Raw genomic sequence first — 8,684 nt, 5'->3', positions numbered from 1 at the left:
CCATTAGTGCGCATTTCTTTTGCATCGCCACTAGCCGTTGGGTCAGTCCCACTAGTGAGCACTTCATTTACACTGCCACTAGCCGTTGGGTCAGTCCCACTAGTGCGCATTTCTTCTATTCTGCCACTAGCCGTTGGGTCAGTCCCACTAGTGAGCATTTCAGTTTCACTGCCACTAGTCGTTGGATCAACACCACTAGTGCGCATCTCTTTTATTCCGCCACTAGCCGTTGGGTCATTCCCACTAGTGTGCATTTCATGTTTCATTGCCACTGAACATGGGTCAGTCCCACCAGTGAGCATTTTATTTTTCATTGCCGCTAAACAGGGGTCAGTCCCACTAGCGTGCATGATTTCTTTGCCACTAGCCGTTGGGTTAGTCCTACTAGTGTACATACCACGATTTTAATTTTTTGTTGGGGTCAGTCCCGATTTTAAATTTCTGTTGGGGTCAGTCCCCTCGGGTCAGTCCTGATTTTTAAATTTTATGTTGGGGTCAGTCCCCTCGGGTCAGTTCCGATTTTAAATTTCTGTTGGGGTCAGTCCGCTCGGGTCAGTCCCGATTTTAAATTCCTGTTTCGGGTCAGTCCCGATTTAAATCCCCTTGTTCGGGCCAGTCCCATGATTTTAATTTTGTGCGGGTCAGTTCCATGATTTTAAATTTCTTGTTCGGACCAGTCCCATGTTTAAATTTTTGTTCGGGTCAGTCCCATGATTAAAATTTTATTCGAGTCAGTCCCATGGTTTAAATTTTTGTACAGTCTTCATTGCAAAAGCGTCAGTCGTTCGAGTCATTCGCAGCCAAATAACACAGGTAAGTATTTGGTGTCTACTTCTTTATTTCAAGTTTTTCCAAAATTCAGACAAAGAGGGGCAAACTGTAGACACCAAATTTTTGAGGTATTTTTGTTTACTATTATTTTTATTTTTGATTAATTTCATTTACTTTTTGTCTTTTATTTTTAAGTCATTTTATCATTTAATTATCTTTAATCATTTAATCATTTAATTTTTATTTTGTTTGTTTCGATTCTAGGTTTTATTTTATTTGATTTTTTGTTTCGATTCGTGACTCTTGTCTTGCTTTAATTGAATCAAGAGTTTTGCACTAAATTTTCGGACAAAAAGAAAAAGAAAAGAAGAAAAGGAAAAGGAAAAAAAGGGAAAAAGTCAATCAAAGGGACAAGAATAAGACACATAAGCCTACTTTGGGGTTTGAAATCTTGGCCTTCCATATTAGGTCTAGTCTTGTGAGGTGCCTTTAAAAAGCAAAACAGCCGCAAGAGAGAGGCAAGTGGGGATGACGGATGGGGAAGAAAAAAAAGAAAAGGGAATAGAGAGCAAAAAAGGGGAGCTGCAAAAAATAGAAAGAAGAACAAGAAGAAATCTGGAAAATGGGAAGTTGGCGGCGCAGAGGAAAAATAGAGGAAAAGAAAGGGAGCAAAAGGGGGGCCTGGGTTGAAAGAAAAAGGGAGTGTTTCATCGGAGGCTAAAAACAGAAGCAAAGAAAAATTAGAGGAGAAGGCTTCGGCAACAGAAAAACAAAGAGCTACGGGAAAGACCTGGAACTTTTGAAGGCTTTCGGGGATTAAGGAAAACAGAGGGAAAGGAAACAGAGGAGGCGGCGGACAAAAGGGGGACGCTGGGAAAAAGCACAGGGGGAATGAGGAGTTTGGGAGGCTGCGAGGGGAGTAAGGAAAGAACAGAGCAAAAAATGGAGGGGGTTTCGCCTGAGAGCAAAGGGAAAAATGAAAGCTTCGGTGAAGGAAAAGAGGGCAAGGAGATGGAGGAAACTAAGCGAGAGAGGGTTGCAGGAGAAAAGGGGGCGGACAAAGGGAAAACAGAGGAGGCTTTGGAGTTGCAAAAGGAACAAGAACTAGAAACTCTGGAAAGAAATTGAGAGGGGAGTGTTTCTGGAGTTCGGACTGGGATTAGAAAGGAAAAGCTGTCGGGCAAGCAAGTGAAAAGGGGAAGGAAGAAACAAGAAACAGAGAAAGAAAATCTGGAAAAGAGAGAGAGTGGAAGGAGGTCGACTTAGGAAAATCTGAGAAATTGCAATCGCCATCGCCGACCGCTTCCTCACCGCCGGCCGCCAATCGCCCCAACCCAAATCCTCCGATGCTCAGGTCAATGAAGCCACCGCTGTCGGCTGCTACCGACCATGCCATCATCGACCTCCTGGTCTAGCAGTTGCAGCAGGTGGTTGCTGCCCACCAGACGTTTCCTAGCGCTCCGCCCGCTACCCCTGCTGCTCAAAAGCACTCAATCTGTATCGGAGGAACCACCGTGAGAGGCCAAGGTAAGCTTTTCTTTTTCTTTTACATTTCAGTCTTCTTTCAAGTACGGGTTCTGGAAGCTCTCAGAGCATGGCTGCCGTGGGTCTGTCATCGTGATTTTTTCTGTTGATGGTCTGTAATTTTTGTTCGCATATGTTTTCTGTGTGTGTTGGACTGAATTCCTTGCTTTTCTGGTGATTTTGGGGCCGGTTGTCATGTAATTTGAGCAGAGATTTGTTGGAATGTTTTCGTGCCCATTCTGTTTGTTAAAATGTCCGAGTGGAAGTTACACTCGAAAATGATTGTTTGCATTTGCGTATGAGGAAACCAGATAAGCTAGTCAGTTCGTTCCCTGGTGATTGAGAGATTTTGATGTATGGATGTTTTGCACCCTCTCTGTTTTCGTTCCCTTTATGTTTCCCTTCGCACAAATTCGAATTGATGTCATAAGAGGGAGTTTTGTGAGCTTCCATGTTTGTTGAGGATGACTGGAATTGAAACCAAATTTCTGGTGCAGCTTATCGGAAAAAGGAACTGCCATGTTAACTGATAGCTCGGTTCGTGTATTGATGCTCTATTTATGTTGTTTAAAGAAAGTTTTGTGACACTTGGTTTCCAGTTGCTTGGTCGAGATTGTCAGATGTTTTTGAGTAAACGGAAAACTACATTAGATGAAGCAAAGTTAGCTTAATGATTCTGGTTTCATGTTTTCTTTTATTGCATGTTTTCTCCTTTTGGCACATTAAGGATCCTGTCCAGATTATGTTGACAGAATGGATTGAGACTTTTACTAGCGTTGGATTAACAAATTCGTGAGCTTTGCTTTACCATGTAGAATCCACAGAGTCTCATGTTTTCTTAGAATTAGGCACGTTCTTTTGTTGTCTAAGTCTTCATTGTGCCGCAAACTTGCTGCCGAACCATTTTGCATGATATCCTTCCAGATTTTTGCATGATATATTTCTAAGTGTTTTGGATTGTGGAGGTTATTTGCTTTGCTGCTTAGTTCAAAGTTTGGATAGATGAATGGTTTTAATCAAAGCTGCCTAGAATCCGCTTGTGAGTTGAAAGTAGTGATTGCATTTCTTTCGTGGCATTTCTTTTATCTCTTAACCCCCTAAGCTTTCCTTTATTTTACTATGGCCCCATAAACTTTTAATCTCCTTCAATTGGGTCCTTATTTTTAATTGGAAATAGGTCCCTGAATTTTATTTTTCTTTAATTGTGACCCCGAATCTTTGTGATAATTATAATTTGATCCCCGAATTTTTATTAACTTTGTGATCAAGTCCTTGCTGGTTTTAATTTCTGGAATGTAAGTTGTTTACATGATTTAATTGATTCAATTTCATTATTATTTGTTAATTAAAGCGATGCCTTGACCCTTTCTTTTATTTTGGAGGGTAAATAAGTAATTTCACCCTATTAAGGCATCAACTCAATGGAGGTACACTCTATCCTTTATTCTTGACTTTATTTGACCTTATGTGCCTTATGTGACTTTATGTGCTCAATTGCATGCCATTTGAATGCTTTCATTTTATTTATTTATTTATTCGCTTTAATCGTCTCATTTTAGTATTTTTATTTTAGTTCAATTTTTTATCGTTTGAAAGGCACTTGAATGTCACAATTGTAATAGTTAGCCTATTATATCATTTCATTTAATTCACTCCCTCTTAGATTGTAGTAGGCTTCCCCACCCGAATGTAATAGTTAGAGCTTTATTTGTTTTACTTGCCTTATGTGTTTTGCATGCTTAGGTGCTATGTGTTTAATCGCTTTTTCTTAGGTTTTGGCATCTAGATAAGCATGCTTTTGTGATATGTGTTATGTGAAAATACGTGCCTTGCATGTCTACTTGCTTTTATTTATGTTTGCTTATATAGATGAATGTACGTCACCGTGACTAGTCCAATGCTAGTCATGGCCTTCCTCTCGAACTCTCGCAAGTCCAATGCTTGTGAAAAGCGTTAGTGAAGTGCTAATCCAATGCTAGACCCATTAGGGCCGTCCCCGCGCTAGCACATACTTGCATGCCTTCATTACATCTTCATTCATTCTTTCCTTTTAGTTTTACATTTTGCATGACCCTTCACTCCCTTTCCCTTACATATTTAGGATTACATTTTCATTTAGATTAGCTCATTTGCTTGTATAGATTAGGGAGTCACTCTTTTGGTAAGGGGGATGGACGAGTTTGGCTATCCATAGCCTTAGCACGCTCATTCTTTTTCTAACCAAAAGAAAAATTAAGTCACGAACATTAGTTCCCCGTACCCGTCTTGCTTGCATTCCTCTAGGGTTCATGCATTTCATTTATCCGCTATCGCATGCACTTTTGCTTCATATTCTATCCCTTTTTCCACATTTTCACTTCACACAACTTTTATTTTGCACGTTCTCACTCTACCCCTAGCACTTTATATACTATCACGTGCACACACGCACTTCATACTATCACTTTACTCACCTTACTTTGCACATCCATTTGCACACTTCCACTTACACACCATTGTTTTTTATATTACTTTTCCACTTCACACAAACTCAAATTTTCATATTGCGTACATTCATTCCACTCATTTCACGTCATTAGCATTATTCGTGACCTCTCCAAAGAGTCATTATTGGGCATCACAATTAATGTGAATGGCACCATTCAAGCTTTGAAGAGAAATTTTGCCCCCGATGTCCCCCTAGGTCTAGGTTTTGCATTCATATAGTGCATCCAAATGTGATAAATGCTTTGGTTAAAACAAGAAAATTTTTGACTAAATCGCGCAACTAGCCTTGGCTAGGTCGAAGGGATGCCTTGGATTTTTATTCTTGCCTTCCCCTTCGTCAAATGTGACTCCCGAACCTTTTTTGTTGGTTTACGTAGACTATGAGTCGTTTAAAAGGGGTTTCTTTCTACCTTTTTCCTTTAAAAATTTCATTTTAGGTGACTTGGTACACCTTAACTCTATACCAAGTGGCGACTCCGATTGTTATTTCAAAAACCCTTTTTAAACTATATTTTGGGTCAAATCGTCACATTTTCAAGTCCCATTTAGACCCACTTTCTTTGTAAATCAAAAATCACTTTTCAAATCAAAAATTCACTTTTCCATTTATTTATTTTTCTTGTAAAAAATGGGGCGCGACAGCTGGCGACTCCACTGGGGACTTAGAGAGTCCGAGCATTTGATTTAGTCGATTATTTTCTTCTTTTAACCTCTTCATATATCGCATTTGGATGTTTAGGATTGCATTTTTCCCTTTTATTAGGATTTTTGCATTTCGCGCGTATCAACTCACTCACTTACCCATTTGGCGTACGATTGTTTTGATGGATGAATGGTTTATGTATGTGATTCCGCGCTTTGCATTGCATTTGGGTGGGGGAACATTACCCTAAAGCTTGGCGTTGGTTCTCGATCCCTCCTCTCCAAACGAGCACTAGCATACGTGCATACGCTTTAATTTTTTACCCCTCATTTATTTTTCTTTTAGTGGCTTGTCACGCCACTCCACCCTGTTAGGATTTTAGGCGACCCACTTGGACGTGTGATCGCGACACGACGTGTACGTAGCACGATCCGAGGGGTCACTCAATCTTCCGCTTTAAGCTTTGGGTTAATAGCCTTTAGCTTTTAGTTGAAGGTTGAGGACTTTTGATAGATTCACTCAGACATGTAGCCGTGACACGACGTGTGCGTAGCAATGTCTGGGGAATCGCTCGAGCCACCGACAAAGAACCTTGGGATTGATGACCCTTGGTTTCCAAGCCTGAAGGCTCGGGGACCTAAAGCCTATCGAGTCTAGATGCATTAGTGAGCCAATACATCATGCATCCATGATAGTTTGCCTAGGGTAGAGTCTGCCTTGCCTTATTAGGGACACTATCCACGAGGGGAGGGATCCCACCCCTCTCTCTTTGTCTTTTAGCTTTTAATTGCCCAACGTGTTATGTGATTATGTGTTGAACTAACGTTTCTTTGTCTTCTTGTCCTTTGCATTCACAAACGTTAGGAATAAGAGGTCTGGCATGATCTTCTTTTAGAACCTACCCTTGTAGATAGGCTATTGCACGTTTAAGAAATTTCGATATATTTTGTTCATAAATTAATAATGCCATATCATTTTAGGCTTACCCTGGCAAATAAAGGGTCCCTTAGGTCATGTTTCATTTCAAATTGCATATTTTACTGCTTTAATAAACTGGCATCACGCATAAACCATAGAAAGGGAATGCCATTTAGGGGATCCCGTGTTAGGAATAAGCCGCCCCGTGTCTCGGATATCTAATCCAAGGAAACTTGCACGTTTATATTTTTGTACCATCCAAAGGAGTAGTGCACGAGATAAGGTAGAATTCGATCTTTTCCATGACCCTGGGGCGATCTTTGGTACATTAGAGTATGAGCATCTAACAATCATTCTTTGGCCATTTTTAACATATTTGGTAAAAATTCCTTGTTGAAAGGACATTAATTTGAAAAAATTCACAAATAATTCCTCATTGTTGAGATGGTAAACTTATTGAGGCCAAATCTTGATTGTAGGAGGCTCATAGGCTAATGCATCGCAATGCATTTTTGAAACTACCAAAGGGGAGATAATTCAATCGATTTTTGAATAAGCCATCATTTCCATTCATTTGATCAAATTATCCATCAAATTCATCCAATCTATTTGGTCAATTCATTCATTTTTAGAACAATTCGGTCAATTTTGAATAAATCATCAATTTCAATTCATTTGACCAATTTACCCCTTTTTAGGGTGATCCGGTCGATTTTGAATAAATCTTCAATTTCGTCTGATCCATTTGACCAATTTGCCTAGTTTTAGGGCAATTCGGTCGATTTTGAATAAATCATCATTTCACTTAATCAATTGATTTCATTCAATTTATTTGATTAGTTTAATTCATTTTTAGGATTATCCATTCAATTTTGAATCAAATTTCATGCAATGCATTTGACCCTTTTACCCTTTTAAGGTAATCTAGTCAATTTTGAATAAATCATCAATTTCATCATATCCTCTTGATCCGCTTATTCCTTTTTAGGGTTTAAGTCTAAAGTTCACTGAATAAATTAGTCGTGGCATTGCAATCTTTTCAAGAGTAAGCTCTCTTTCACATATCATGTGTTGATCAAAGTAAGCAATCCATTCGGACTTTGTCCTCATTTTTAGAACAAATGTCTCTTCTCACTCCAATTGATCAAATTTTTCAAATCATTTTTCACTCAAATAAGTTGATCGGATCCAACAGGTATTGTATGGTACCTACCCTAGAGGATTGCATTTTCATGCTAGGCCTACCCTTGGCACAAAAAGGGCTCCCCCATAGGACATGCATACCGATTTTACAATTTTGCTTACTAATTCGGGATATTTTTCTTTTATTTTTTTCCCCTCCCCACTGCATTCATAAAAATATTTCAATATGGTGAAAATATTTTTCCATATCTGATAACAATTTTGATCTAATAAAGTTTGAAAATTACAAGTATTACTTGATTCTTGGGCAGGCCCTACAACGTGAATTTGAAAATTCATCTGAAAGCGCTCGTGTAAAGCATTGAAGAGATTTCCTTGCTCAAAAGAAAAGGGGGCTTTTAAGAGAGAAATGTGTGTATACATGTGTAAAGAAGTTTTTTTTAGGATCTTTCTCATATGTATTGCTTTTAAAATTTTTCAAACATTAGCAATAATGAAGCTTTTATTCTGACAATTATTTGTTTTGTATATACTCGTGTACGTTTTATTCTTTATTGAGCTCATTAAGAGATTTCATGATGAATTTCAAGAAATAAACTCAAATTGGGATTTTTCAACCTCTTGCCTGAATATTACACTAGATTGGTGATCTGAGCTATACAATAAGAGTGCCCAAAATTAAAAGAGATTACTCAAAAGGCCCAATAAGATACCTGTTCTCCTTCACTGTACAAATCCTATTTTTGCCCACCTCTATTTGCCCCCTCGAAAAATCAGTCACATTGATTGACAAATTACAAATTGGGGCAATCTTTGCTTGAAAATGTTCACGGTGTCTAATCCGGTTCAATCACATCTAAGTGAAAGCAAAAATGTGCATTATTCTTGTTTGTTTTGAAAATTTGGAATGATATTTCGAGCATTCGTTTCTCTACCTATACAGAATTTATCATTTACTCTCCCATTTGAGCCTTTACAAGATTAACTTCGTTTCAAATAAATGCCTTGATGATCACTACCCTACATTGAAAAATTTTCAAATATCAAAAAGAGGAATGGATTATCAATGACCATTTCGTTACTTTGGTTGTCATGAGGTGTAAGAATGATACTTTGGCCATCGTTTCTATAACCTAAACACCATTTATCCCTTGCATCCTCATTTGAGTTAAAATTGGTGATTCTTTTCAAAAGCACT

The 8,684-nt window shown here is 38.6% G+C and overlaps 1 long non-coding RNA gene across 1 annotated transcript; it reads left to right on the top strand.

The window, feature by feature from the left end:
• The first annotated feature begins 1,284 nt into the window (after window positions 1-1,284).
• LOC140009357 (uncharacterized) lies at window positions 1,285-8,000 on the top strand. The gene is made up of 2 exons (XR_011816762.1): window positions 1,285-3,722; window positions 7,798-8,000. It is a non-coding gene; the product is annotated as an uncharacterized lncRNA (long non-coding RNA).
• The last annotated feature ends 684 nt before the right edge of the window (window positions 8,001-8,684 follow it).

Source organism: Coffea arabica, chromosome 1e (assembly GCF_036785885.1).
Source record: "Coffea arabica cultivar ET-39 chromosome 1e, Coffea Arabica ET-39 HiFi, whole genome shotgun sequence".
NCBI lineage: Eukaryota > Viridiplantae > Streptophyta > Magnoliopsida > Gentianales > Rubiaceae > Coffea > Coffea arabica.
Note: the sequence above shows the minus strand (reverse complement) of the source record. Positions and strands in the feature narration are given on the sequence as shown.